The following is a 14,822-nucleotide window of genomic DNA, read 5'->3' as shown; positions in this document are numbered from 1 at the left end:
CACCCCCTTCCCACACACACACCCCCAAATCACCCGCAGACAGCCCAGGACAGTAGACAGTCAAGGACTCTTTTTGACCAGCTTCAGGGTATAGCCATGCACGTACTACTTCCCACACCTCTGGCGGATTTCCAAGCTTCAGAAATGAGACTTGTCAGTTTAGTATGAAGCCTGATTCTAGTAAGACCTAATATTCCACCGAGCTGCCTGCCAGACATTGCTAGTATCAACATTCTGTTCTTCACTCTGAATTGCAATTTAAAATCAATCGGGCTTTCCCCCAAATATCACAGCCACCTGTTTAAATCCTCTTTTCCTCTATGCCCAGCTTAAACATATTTCTCCAAAAATTGGAATTAATGACTTCATCAACTGTGTTAAATGCAGAGTTTAGACTGACTTTTTCGCCTGATCACAACTTCTCTCTCGAGAAGCTCACTGAAGTTATATTTTCTATGAAGACCACTTTCAGACAAGAAATGCAATTAACAAAAACTGTATCTAATGTTGGTGATGACTTAGGTTTGTATCTGCAATGAATCGAGAAGCAGGGCGTCTTCTAAGCCAGAGAAGAGTAGCAGGATGATGAACAGGCTGGAAATTTTGCTGTGATGTTTGTAGGTCTTTGCCTATCTGTTCATGAAGTGAGAGCCTAACACCAATAAGAAACCCAGTGCATGTGGGAGGGCCCATACCCTCATAGGTTTCTCTCTAGAATGAGTGCAGGGAAGGTCCACTGCATACTGGTGAACTCCTCAGTTCATGAATGGGGTCTTCCCTGATAGCCCAGTTGGTAAAGAATCCACCTGCAATGCAGAGACCCTGGCCCTGGTTCGATTCCTGGGTCAAGAAGATCCACTGGAGAAGGGATCAGCTACCCAGTAGAGCATTGTTGGGCTTTCCTTGTGGCTCAGCTGGTAAAGAATCCACCTGCAATGCGGGAGACTGGGGTTCGATCCCTGGGTTGGAAAGATCCCCTGGAAAAGGGAAAGGCTACCCACTCCAGTATTCTAGCCTAGAGAATTCCATGGACTATTATACAGTCCATGGGGTTCCAAAGAGTTGGACATGACTGAGCAACTTTCACCTTCATTTAAATTCATGGAAGTTATTTTCTCCAGGGTAGAATCATCGGGGTAAAATCCTGACAGTTGAACCTCAGGAAGGAACAAACATCCCACCAGGGCCAGTTAGGTGACTTATATGACCCAGTGAAAAATGAAAACGTAGGCCCCTTGTTCCAAAAGCAGGAAAAATGCCATTAACGTTAACAAAATAGAAAGCTTTTCCCTTTTTCCTGTAATCTCTCTCTCAATTGGTCATGGTATTTTTAAGATGCTATTTAAAGTTGTTTTAAGTAAAAAAATAAAATTTTACATTATGAGCATGAATTTTACTGTTCATCTTTATATTTGCACCATGCCAATTCTAAATGCAATTATCAGAACTTTAACGCTTAGGGAGAATCACCAAAATTACATAATTTTTGCTTCATAGAGTATACTTGTATATACATATCTCATTCTTACTAAAACAATGTCTAACACACACACAAGATGGTTTTCATTTCACTTCTTGATATGCGTAGCCATATACTCTACCTTGAGCTTACTGATGAGTCAGATAGAACTGAAAGGGAACTCTGCCTTGCCCAATCTTTCCCCTTTCTTCTTTCTTCAGCTTTATTGTAGGTGGTTTGGCTAATACAGAAAAGTAACAGGAATGTGAAAGGTCAGGATAGGGTTCCTTGGTGGCTGTGTTTCTTAGAATGTAATTGCCTTTTTCTGCATTTGAAAGTTCTGATTTATCTGATTTATCCTCTGGCCCTCTCTGCTATCTTCTCTGTAGCTATAAACCAGTGTTCTTCCCTGCCTGCTGGTATGTCTTGTGCCTGCCCAGTAAGACGGGAAAGACAGTCAGTAAAAAAAAAAAAAAAAAAGCATGAGAAGAGAAAGCATGGTCCCTTGGGACGTGCCTCAACGTCCTCTCTTATAGGCTAATGTGCTCTGCTTACCTTGTATTACAATATTAAGTCTTGCTCAACTACCTCACATATGGGCTCACTGGAATTCTGTTCTCCTGGAGCATCACAAACACTACTGTCAAATGCACATCATGCCTATCTTCTCTGCTCATAATCATGCTCCATCACCCCACTGAGTTTCACTTACAAAACACAAATTCAAAACAAAATTATTAAGGATTTCAAGATGGTGGCATTCAGTCAAGCATGGGGCCCTCCTGAGCACTGTGCCTGGGAAGCTAGCCCTGTGTCCTAGGCATCATTAGGCAGAAAGTGAAAGTCGCTCAGTCATGTCCGACTCTTTGTGACCCCATGGACTGCAGCACACCAGGCCTCCCTGCCCATCTCCAACTTCTGGAGTTTGCTCAAATTCATGTCCATCGAGTCAGTGATACCATCCAACCATCTCATCCTCCTTCATCCCCTTCTCCTCCTGCCTTCAATCTTTCCCAGCATCAGGGTCTTTTCTAATGAGTCAGTTCTTCGCAACAGGTGGCCAAAGTATTGGAGTTTCAGCTTCAGCATCAGTCCTTCCAGTGAATATTTAGGGCTGATTTCCTTTAGAATTGACTGGTTGGATCTCCTTGCAGTCCAAGGGACTCTTGCAGTCCAAGGGAATTCTCCAGGCAAGAATAATGGAGTGGTAGCCCTTACCGTCTCCAGGGGATCTTCCCTACCCAGGGATCGAACCCAGGTCTCCTGCATTGTAGGCAGATTCTTTACCATCTGAGCCACCAGGAAAGCCCAAGAATACTGGAGTGGGTAGCCTATCCCTTCTCCAGGGGATCTTCCCAACACAGGAATCGAACCAAGGTCTCCTGCATTGCAGGCGGATTCTTTACCAGCTAAGCTAACTTTCCCTCAAAACCCTTTTCCCAATCCACTACCTCACCCTCACCTATGATAATATCTGGTTTCTCTGAGTCTGCAACTTCTCCTGTTCAATTACTTCAGAGAAGAAATCTGCTCTATGTGTACGAACTATATCTTGAATGGAAACTGGATCCACGAGGTGTGTAGGAAGCAAGTTCAGGATTGATAAGAGTTTCAGTGGGACAAATATGAACAGAAAGTTAGGGAATTTCCTACAGCCTGAGTGGGGCAAAGGTGGGTGTGAGGGAAGAAGTGGGGAGAAGAGGGTATAAATACTACATAAGAGCTTAGAAAAGTAATGTTATTGACACATTGATTTTATTCTTTAACTGAAGATTACTGAGTCTATAAAAATATATTTTGCACCTTAAAAAAATGTCTTTGATAGGTCTGGCATTGTAAAGTTTGTGACTTCTCCAATGTTTTTATTGGAGTAATGGGAAATAACAGATTCTGAAGTTTACAGTCATGACTTTGAACCCTGGTCCTGACACTCCCCAAGGGTAGCTATGGATTAAAAAAAATAAAGAGAGCTTTGCTTTTCTCATCTGAAGATAACAGAGGTAACAATATCTAATCTCAGGTCACACTTGCAAAAATGAAATGAAATTTGAAATCATATAACATAGTGCCTAACACTATTTCTTATGCACAACGAATACCAGTTGCCTGCCTTGCGTTATATATTATAAATATCTCTTACGAACATATTTAAGTGAACCAAACAGTAAATTGAGAAGGACAGAAGGCCAAGTAGGGAACTGCAGTAGTTCCAGGGTGTGTCTTAGTCACTTAGTCGCTTCCAACTCTTTGCGACCCCATGGACTGTAGCCCGCCAGGCTCCTCTGTCCATAGAATCTCCCAGGCAAGAATACTGGAGTGGGTTGCCATTCCCTTCTCCAGAGGATCTTCCCGACCCAGCAATCAAATCCAGGTCTCCTGTATTGCAGCAGATTCTTTACCATCTGAGCCACCAGGAAAGCCAGGAAGCTTCATAGTTGTCAGACTCAGTTTGACCAGAAGAATAGAGCCCTGCAGAAATGTCATGCAGTTACAATGTGTATCCAATAAAATATATAGTGCTTAAAAAGGTAACAACACAAACTTCACCTAAGCCAGTACATGACTTAGGTGCTAGGTATCTGATATCTGATAGAGGAAGGGATTTAGAAGGTGATCACTCTGGGACGTGGAGCTTAGCAGGGAAAGTGGCAATTTGACTAGATAGAGAAGATGAGGCAAAGCCATTACTGGGTTGGCCAAAAAGTGTATTCAAGTTTTCTATACCAGCATGTGGAAAAACCCAAACAAACTTTTTGGCCAACCCCATACATAGGCGACCACCCATACCATCTCATAGAAAAATAGCCTTAATGATTCTCACAGTTAGGAGTAACCTTGTAATACATATTCTTCATGCCCAACCAATTCTGGGGTTTGTGCTTGCTTTTGATATCATAAAAATCTCTTACGAGAAATGATGGCTTCAAGTGTAAGAAGTAGTAGATAGGATGAGAGGACCTGACTCTCACTGATGAACACGAGGAAGTTCATTCCGCTCTTGCCCACCCCCATCCGCTCTACAGGCCAACAAATGCCCTGGTACTGCTACTAAGCTCCTTCACAGGAGTTTGCAAAAGGGAGAGGAGACCTTTCCCACTGCTCTGGAGCTTCAGAAAACAGTAAGGAAAACTACATCACGCCTCGCCAGGGAAACAGGACAGGAAGTCAGCGTCTAAAGGATCTCCAGGAAGGTTCCAAACGGGACAACCCACGAACCCATGAAGCCAAAATTAGAATCTGCTTTTAATTCTGACAACAAGAATATTCCAGAATTTGCTAATGCTTGCTGGTGAAATCATCCCCAGCTTTCAGTATAGTCTTGGATCCAAGACTGGCCTTCATAGAGGATGGCATCAGTGATCAATTATGAGTTGAATAGCACTGGAAATTCCCCCACCCCTTGTAACTGCCATTCTATGGTTGGAAATTCCTATATTTACACTCATATTTGCAAGAGCCCACAATAAAAAGGCAATCTGTTTAGAGGACTAGTGTTGGTATTGGCTAATTCTCAGAGAAGATTGCCCTCCGCTGAGAGGAAAAAGGAAAACAAGTCTCAGAGTTTCTGAGAACCAGAAGAATAAAAGGGTCCAAAGGAAACAGAGAATGTTCATGAGAACCATGACCTCCTTCTCCACAATCCACTGTCCTTGGGCCTCCTCTTCAAAAATAAAAATTAAAAGACTTGCTTCACTTCTAGAATAGTCAAGGTTCCTAGCAGTTTTTCCTGCAGATACCTTGCTCAACAATGACTCCATTTTGCTAATAAACTACCCAGGAGTCCTGTTGTAACCACTCACTTCACAGGTGGAATAACTGGGCCACGAAGAAACACCTGCCTGAAATGGCATGGACCATCAGATACACAAACAGTTTTGCAATCGGGAATTGCAAAATCCCCAATTCACAGAGCCAGAATCTCACAAGCACAGAACGAGCATCAGCATGACTTTCCAGTTCTATTACTGGCCCTTGCTTTTCAATTGGCTTCACTGGTTGACAGAGAAATATGGCTCCCATCGTGTGTATGCATGGAACACACATGAAGTAGTCTTTTTTTTCCCTCCATGATAGATAAAAAAAAAGATAGCCATGCCTATATCAATGCAAAGTAACCACACACATTTTTTTTTTTACTCTTCAGATTTGCCCTTAGAAACTGACATCTACTAATAATAGCAGTTGAATAAATTTTTTTTTTTTTTAATGAACTGGGACAGACAGACTTGTATTTGACTCCCAACTGACAGTATTTTCTTTGGTGGAGGACCAAATGGAAAACTATGCTTGGTTTCTGAGACACGGGAGCTCTGTTTTGAGAAGAAATCAAACATCAAGGATCATAACAAGTGGTCTATGGTAAACCTGTGTCCAATAAGCCTTTCCTGCATGCCCCAATTGCAGCTCCAAATAAACTTCTCTAGGGGTGAAGTCCGCATCAAATGTGCGCTGCACCTCTTCCTTCTAGCACCCCCTACATTTGATGAGGCAAAAGAAAGAAGACTATGAGTGTAGCTGCCTCTTAAAGGATATTTGTGGACATCAGGAGAAAAGCAGAAGAGGGTATGTATAGACAAAGTTGAAGGAATTACGATTCTTATATCAGGAAAAAAAAAATTTGGTGTTAATGGGAATTTAATTGTTAGGTAACTAACCTATGAAAACGATTATAACAAGAACAATAATAATAAAGCAACAACTGTTCCATGATTAGGAAAAAATACCAACGGGCATGCAGAGCATTCTGAAGACCTGGGAAGCAACCCAGAGCAACTTGAAAGTGAAACGGTGGGAGCTGCTCAGTCGTGTCCAATTCTTTGCAACCCCAAGAACTGTAGTCCCCCAGATACCCCTGTCCATGGGCTTCTCCAGGCAAGAATACTGGAGTAGGGAGCCATTCCCATCTCCAGGGGATCTTCCCAACCCAGGGATCGAACCCGAGTCTCCTGCATTGTAGGCAAATTCTTTACCATCTGAGCCACCAGGGAAGCCCAGGGCAGTCTGGGAAGAGAGTGATGCAGGCTCTGAGCAGTAAGACCATGGTCTAAAATGGGAGGATTGTTAGCTCTGCTCAGACATTTATTTTTAAAAAGTCAATGGGGTACTTTGAGTATGTAAGAGATAAATATTGATAGCTACAAGATGCCATCTGATGTTCTGTAATAAGGACAGAACACAAATTACTGCATCTGAATTGCTGCCACAATAACAAAATAAGGCAGGGAGGGGGTGGAAGTTAAACCAGGACTCATCATCTCTCTCCAAGCGAAGTGATAATACCCTTTAGCTATCAGAAGCCCTAAAGAATATGAAACAGCTCCCCACGTGCAAAGTTTACAAAAGAAATTTCGGAGAATCGGTTCTGCACCTCCTGAATCCTATCACTCATTTAAAAAAAAAAAAAAAAAGAAAGAAAGGATGGACTAAGGAGAGAGAGAGAAATAGCGAAGAGATGGTGTGGAGATGGTAGTTGCTTTGAGTCTGCCCAATGGTAAGGGGTGGAGAGCAAGAGCCTCCTCTGTCATCTCAGCCTAGACAGGATGGTGGGAGGGGGCTGCCAAGGGGCCATCAGAAGATCTAGAAATGGGTTTTCCTCTGTCAGGTGACACAGAGGATTGGTTCCTGCCTCATCCCTGAGAAAGTTGAAACAGTCCAAGTAGGTAGGCTAGGCTGGAGGGTGGTACTGGGATTGGCATGAATTCCCTAGTAAGGATGTACCCATAATCCCTGGGGAGGAGATGTGCACTAGAGGGCTTTGCATTGGTCCTGTACACGAAGATGAAATTGGTGGGGAGGGGGCATAAGGACCAAGATCTTGGCGATGACATCCATCAGAACTACATCCTGACTTCAGTTTGGTTAGGAAGACGTCTTGGCTCTAAAAACTACAACATTGAAGGATTTAAGGAAGACGTGAGAATAAAAGGAAATAACTTGACATTCAGAGCAAAGCAAAATAAAGAAAATTCAGTGATAAATTTTAATGTAAGGTGCCACACTACTGATAGAAAGAAATTAAGAGTTTTCAGGCAAAACCAGCTGTCAGACAGGTAGAAAATATGATAGAGCCATTGAGAAAAGAGAATGCTCCTGGAACAGATGGGCGCACCTCTGAGCTTTATAAAGCATTAACTAGCTGTTTAAATAAGTCCTTAGCAGATGTTTTCAATGTAATTTTGGAGGTGAAATGGAAAGAAACAAAAGTCCAAGGCACAAGGGGAATTGATATCACAAAAAAGAGACATTCTTGAATTCAGAGTGCAAGTTATTTTCAAAAGTTGCTCTTTTTTTTTAACTACCCGAAGTATTTGTAAAATTGGAGTACATTACCAAATCCTACAATTAAAATAACACATATTATTAGCCTTTAAAATAAAGAGACATATTTAAATATGTCTTTTATGTCATGCCTGAAAGACATTCAAGGAAGCTACATGATATGTACAGCTATTCAGCTGAGATTAAAAAGGTGAGTATAAGTTCCATATCTGCTCTGCTACTTGTAAGAGGGTTTTCTTTTTTTTTTTGTAATGGTACCCTGTTATAAATGAATAAATTTAGAGGAGATAGACCACAGAAGGAGAGAGGGAAAGATACTCATAGATCTTGTTAAATGCATTGATAACTCAATACTGTGGTGAGAATATACAGAAAAAGAAGAGAGTTGATTATATTGTACAGAAAATAAAAGGGGCAGTGAGTTTTCTTATGACACACACATACATACATAAGTAGATCAGCAAATATTTATGAAGTGCCTCTATATGCCAGGAAGTGAATGAGGTGATGCACAGGGAAGATAAATAACATGTAGGCCCTACCCTCAGGGAGCTGACTTTCCTTGCTGGCTGTTCTTATCATTACTACTACATTTTGTTATCTGATTTTCCCTACAAATGCTATATATACTCCTACCTATAGGGATGGTGGAGGGGGAAGTAAATATGGGGAGCTGGAGAGATGAAGTGGAGGCATATAGTGAAGACTCAGACTCCACACGAGGGAGGCTGAAGATGAAAATGTGTAAGATCATTACTCCACTGAGATGGAGACCCATATGTTTAACTACTCAGCCCACTTCCCTCGATGCCTTCGCTACATGTCACCATTCAAGGTGGAAGGAGGGAAGGCATGAAAGAGGACAGGGAAGATAGCATCCAGGCTTGCAAAATCCAGGCATACGTACTGAGCAGGATGTGAACAATCCAGGGATGACACACACAGAAATGGAAGGAGGAAACAAATGGTTAACTAAATTGTCATGTTCAAAATTCACATCATTCAATGGGTCACTGAATCCAGCAAATCAGTTTAGAACATGGGTTATTTGCCTTTAAATAACCCAGGATTTAGAGCCAAGATTTTGCCACTTACCAGCTGGGTAACTTCTAAGTTTCCTTTTTCTCCTCTGCAAAATGGGAATAAAAACAGCACCCACAAAGAGTTGCTTATAAGGAACGAAATCAGATAATGCACATGAAATACATGTATGCCAGTGCAAGGAACTTACAAGAATTCAACAAATGTTTTCTACTGTCATGGTTACCAGAGCATCGTGTTTGCACAGCACTGCAGAATTGACCGTTGGTGCATTCAACAAGATGGTATAGAGCATCTCAGACATGGCAGACACAGTGCCCAGGATACAACAACGGATAAGGCAGCCTGGTTCCTCCCTTCATAGAGCTCAAATTCTAGCAGAATTACTCTAGGACGGTGATGTTCTTCGCAACAGTTTTGGCATCAGAAAATTTCAAAAGAACCCTTCTAAGACTCATGGCAGATCAAATAACTCTTACAATAAAATAAGACAAACTTCCCTATAGGAGAACTAGAAGGAGAAAAATGAATTTGAAAAACATGAGTCTGAGACAGGATGGAACATTTATCTGACACTGGATCTTATGGATTAATTTAATGGTAATGACCACAAGCCTTGCTATTCACACTCAGTTCCTCTGATGGTTCCCCTCCTCTTTGCCTTCACTGTCACTCTCCTTGTTCCTCCCTCAGCATCTCAGAGCAGGTACTAGACTTCTTACTAAAAGAAAGCAGAAGCAGCTACTTTTTGAATTTGAGCTGAAAATTAATCTAACTCATGATTGTCTGTTAGTCACCTCTCAAACAATGCACTCTCAAAGAAGAATTTTCTACCTTGTTCTTCCTCCCCAAACCAAACAATAATCCTTTTATCATTGATGATCTGCTCACCCATCAAAACTTCTTACTCTTTTGCTGTTTGCAATCACCTTTAAATTTCCAAACTGTCATCAAGTAGTCCATTTAGTGATACAACAAATCCACACACTAGATAGTACATGGCCTATAGGACTCGTGCTTGGTGATACCTGGGAGATCCAAACAGGGAAACAATATTGCTTTAGGCCACACCAGCTCTTGATGGTGTCACTGGTCACAGGGAGAGAGGCAGACTCAAAGACAGCATCGTGGGAGTTAATGAATGGCCGACCAGATGGCGCCTGTCAGAAGGTGTTGACTCTCTAGACAACTGGGACTGTTTCCTGGGAGTAAGTGAGAGGTGCAGCAGAAACAGACTGCATCTCAATCACACAGAAGCACAGAGGCTCACTGTTAACAAAATCATCACATCGCCAGGTGTATTTTTCTTCTTATGATTTTCTGTTTGTTTTACATGATAGACATGGAGGAGGGTCTAGCTGAAAATATACTATTCATAGTAAGTTATGCTATGGAGTCAATATAAAAAGCCATATATAAACTGTATACTGGTATTCTCAATATCAGACTCTGTGAGACAATGGTAACCTTGCCTGCAATTAAATAAGGGTATTTAATTAAATAAGGGTATTTTAATGACTATACCATGCCCTGCTTAGAAAGAAATAATAGCTGAAAGGCAACGACCTGTCAATGTTATTGAAAGATATTCAAGCAGATGGAGCCCATTGAGGACATGCTGACACTTCTGACTTTCTAACACAACACAAATAAACCACTCTTCCCAGTTTGACCATTTTCACTTGTTGCTTTAACCAGTTGGGTGAAGTTTTCCTATTACATGCTCACTGATGTCTTTGATGGGTAAATCTTGACAGTCAGATGATGACTTCTTAACAGACAGAATCAGAAGAAAACTGCATTGGTTTTTTGGTCGTGATCAGAGAACGTGACATCTGGTGTGTTTCTGTCAGGTATTACATGAAATCAACTAAATAAAAGCCATCGCCTAACTACGGGTAGGCAGTTGGGTCTGAGTGAAGAAGTCAGAAGATTAGATGATCCACCTGTCAGCTGTGAGACCTCAGACAAGGTGCTTAATCTCTTCTTGCCTCGGATTCCTGGTTGTAGTAGAGATTAGCTGAAATGAATGAAAGGAACTTGACATAGAAGCTGGCATGAAGTTAAATCTCCTATCAATTGCTTCTCTTCGCTGACTACAAAGAGCACTCAGTCAAGTTCACTCATTTCATTTCATTCTTATTTTTCCATTCTCCTTAGTTGCTAATCCTGCATTCATCTTCAATCTTGCATCATCCTAAAAAGGGATCTAGAACTTCAGAGATGCGTCCAGAAATTTGCTTTGTTACCTAGCAAAGAAAGTAATGACTACATGAGGATGACCTGGAAATATTGATTACCCTACTATCATTTTTTGCTGCTAGAGTCAATCCCCTCAACAAGGATCTACTGGTGGGTTTTTTCCTTACAATGTCCTCTATGCTGAGCACTGAGTAGGTCCTGGGAGCAAAGCATTCTTGCAGAGAGTTTAAACAACGCAGTCAGCAGAAATAGGTGAAGTTTTATATTCTCAGCACTGACCAAAATATGTGTCATTTCATTCTCTTTGAGATGTAGTTTTTTTTATTTGTTGGTCGTGAGATGCACGTCTGATTACATACACATTTCTCATTACATGGGGTTACCCACTTGGCCTCCATCTCCACCTGCAAAAAAGATTGAAGTAACTATCAAGATGTGGAACCAGTTGTTTTAGCCAAAATAACAATGGCATATATTTGTTTCCAACAGACTTGATAATGAAATAGAATGAATAACAAAATGAGAAAGATTTTTGACAATCCGTACACATGCATTCTAAAAGCAAAGAAAGGCAAAGAGAACACTGAATTAAAAAATGAACACTCAGCGGCACAACATAAGCAGCAAGGCTCGGAATACAGAGGTAATGCTGACATCATTTACGATGCTAGTTCAGCCAACCTGGAATACGATGTGCAGTGATCACCATCAACCACAGACTTGAAAATGTCATTGCATCTACCTCAGGAAAGTCTCCAGCTTTCAGCTAAATTCCAACTGAAGACTTCCAACCATAAGGAAAATATCCTTAATGTTAATTCTGAGAGACTAGAATTCTACTGATACTATTGTCAAGTTAACTCAGTGCTTTTACAGACAATGAGCTGTGGACAGTACCACTGATATTTGTCTCAGGTCACTCTTCTCTCAATACCATCCTTCTATCTGTCTCGCCAGCATCATTAGTGAGACGAGATGAAGACTCAACTACACTCAGAACTGCTGATTACCTTCATGTTGACATTAACCCACGCATCATTGCAAATCAGTTGGCCTCCTAAGTCTAACCCATTTGCTTCGTCACACGTTCACTGGTACCATTTACGGAGTTAGAAGGGCTCCCCTCTCAAACATCTGCAGGCCATCTAGATATATGGAATTTAGAAAGATGGTAATGATGACCCTATATGCAAGACAGCAAAAGAGACACAGAGGTAAAGAGACTTTTGGACTCTGTGGGAGAAGGCGAGGGTGGGATGATTTGAGAGAATAGCATTGAAACATATATATTATCATATGTGAAATAGATCGCCAGTCCAGGTTCGACGCATGAGACAGGGTGCTCAGGGCTGGTGCACTGGGATGACCCTGAGGGACGGGATGGGGAGGGAGGAGGGAGGGGGGTTCAAGATGGGGGACACATGTACACCCATGGCTGATTCATGTCAATGTATGGCAAAAACCACCACAATATTGTAAAGTAATTAGCCTCCAACTAAAATAAATAAAAATTAAAAAATAGATCTAGTTATTTAGGATGATTATGCATACCCTTAGAATGATTACATGCAAGATGAGCTTCACATACATGAAACTAAGACATACTATACATGTGTCAAATACAAGTTGGATTTTAACACAGCTTTCCTCCCTAAAGATCTGTGATTTTCACATTTCAAGGTTCCAAGTCAGGATTAGCTCCATATTGATTCCTCATTTCCCCATTAGGGCAACAGCTTTTCTCCACTGGGCTAAAAAGACAGAGAATGGAGACAATGTTCTGGACCATTTGGGCCAAAAGCCACTTCAACTTCATGTATTTGTGCTGAATACCATTTTTGCCTCATTTCTCTTTTTCACTTTGCATTTTCAGAGCCAAGGAAAGAAGAATACTGAGAGATGATGATGTCAATTAGGGTACTATAGGACCCGGCTGTTAGAAGACACTCAAATCAGCTAGTGTATATCATTCATCGTGGCTCATCATATGAGGCTGAGCAATTTAAATACTGGAATTTCTGGTCTTCTGCCCCACCATGGTAGAACCACTTATAGTTAGGTCAAGTAAATGTCTAATTTCTAAGTCGAGTGACTTATTAGAAATTAGTGTCTTAATTTCTAAGTGGAGTGAATATCCCCATCACTGAAGCCTGTCTTCATCTTCCCCTCCCTGAAATTTCCCCAAACTGCCTAAGAATTCCTATAATTCCTTTCACATGGGGCAAGATTTTTGGTTGTAAAATTCCACTAAGATTGACATATATTCACTACTATGCATGAAATAGATAACTAACGAGAACCTACTATACAGCACAGGGCAATCTACTCAGCGCTCTGTGGCCTAAATGGGAAGGAAATCCAAAAAAGAGGGGATATATGTATACATATAGCTGATTCACTTCACTGTACAGCAGAAATTAATACAACATTATAAATCAACTATACTCCAATAAAATTATTTTTAAAAAATAGTAGTGAAAAAGACCATGGCAGAAAGCATCCTTGATCTTGATGTTTCCTTCCCCGATTCAGTCCGTGAGTACTTAGGTACCTGAGAATGTCTCTTATTTCTCAAATAAATTGCCCTCTTTGCTAAAAAAAAAAAAACAAAACAAAACCCAAAATGCCACTAGGAATAAGTTGTGCACTTACTCGTTTTTATATTAAGGGATATCTGTAGAGGAGGTACCTTCTCCCTTTTTACCATGCAGACCCATTAGAACTCAGCACTGGAAGATCAATGTCCTCGTGAAAAAGGTAGGTCTCTCAGGGTGTTCATCTCCCTCACCACACCCTTTACCAGAGTTTTCCCTCTTTGAGGTTCTCTCCTTTCAGTTTTCATAGCCACCCCCTTGCTGACCCCCAGGAACACTGAGCTCCCCTTTGGTATTCTAAAGCACATGACTAAAACAGCTTTCCTCAGTGTCTCTTACCAGAGCTGATACTGACTAGAAGACTCCAGTCTTTAGTCCATATTAAAGTTCAATGCTGGCAGGGGCAGGGGACATGCAGGAAACAAGAAATGGAAGGAAGAAAAAGAACTAACATTCTAGGGTCTTTTGTCTAGAAGGTTCCCATGCCTAGGAGCTATTTCATTTCATTTTCACACCAATCCTATAAGGGAGATTTTGTTTTTCACGCTTTATAAGTGGTAGGCTTCCCAGATGGTGCAGTGGTAATGAATCCACCTGCCAGTGCAGGAGACGCAAGAGATGTGGGTTTGGTCTCTCGAGAGTCAAGAAGATCCCCTGGAGAAGGGAATGGCAACTCACTCCAGTTTCTTGCCTGGAGAATGCCATGGACAGAGGAGCCTGGCAGGCTATAGTCCATAGGGTCACAAAGAGTCAGACACGGCTGAGGGACTGAAAATGCATGCATGCACATGAGTGGTACAAGGTGCAGAGAGATTTAGTAACATGCCCAAGACCCACTTTTGGTGAATGGCAGAGCTGGACTCCAGACCCACATGTGCATGAACTTAGGTGCATACATCTGGATCACACGGAGCCCAAAGGATGCCCACAACTTCTTGGTTAAGTTGCTTGAGCATGCTAACTCCCCATTCCCGTGCCCAGTCTACCCCGTGGGGAGAAGGCTCACACCTTCCAAAGGGAGCCACCTCTCTGGTATCTGGTTAAGTGCATGGGTAAAGACAAGAGCATCACCCCGCAGTGCCCCTCTGGAGTTGACTCTGGTTTCTGGCTGTCCAGCCCGAGATACTGCTTTCACAGTGACTGATTCTCACTTAAAGCCAGTAGGTCCTTGATCTTTACAAACAGAGCATAAAGCAATACTACCTTATAACCATACTACCATCCATATATCTTCCACACAAGGGTTA

The sequence above is a fragment of the Muntiacus reevesi genome, chromosome 20, assembly GCF_963930625.1.
Source record: "Muntiacus reevesi chromosome 20, mMunRee1.1, whole genome shotgun sequence".
NCBI lineage: Eukaryota > Metazoa > Chordata > Mammalia > Artiodactyla > Cervidae > Muntiacus > Muntiacus reevesi.
The sequence above is the reverse complement of the archived record's forward strand: the minus strand, read 5'-3'. Positions refer to the sequence as shown.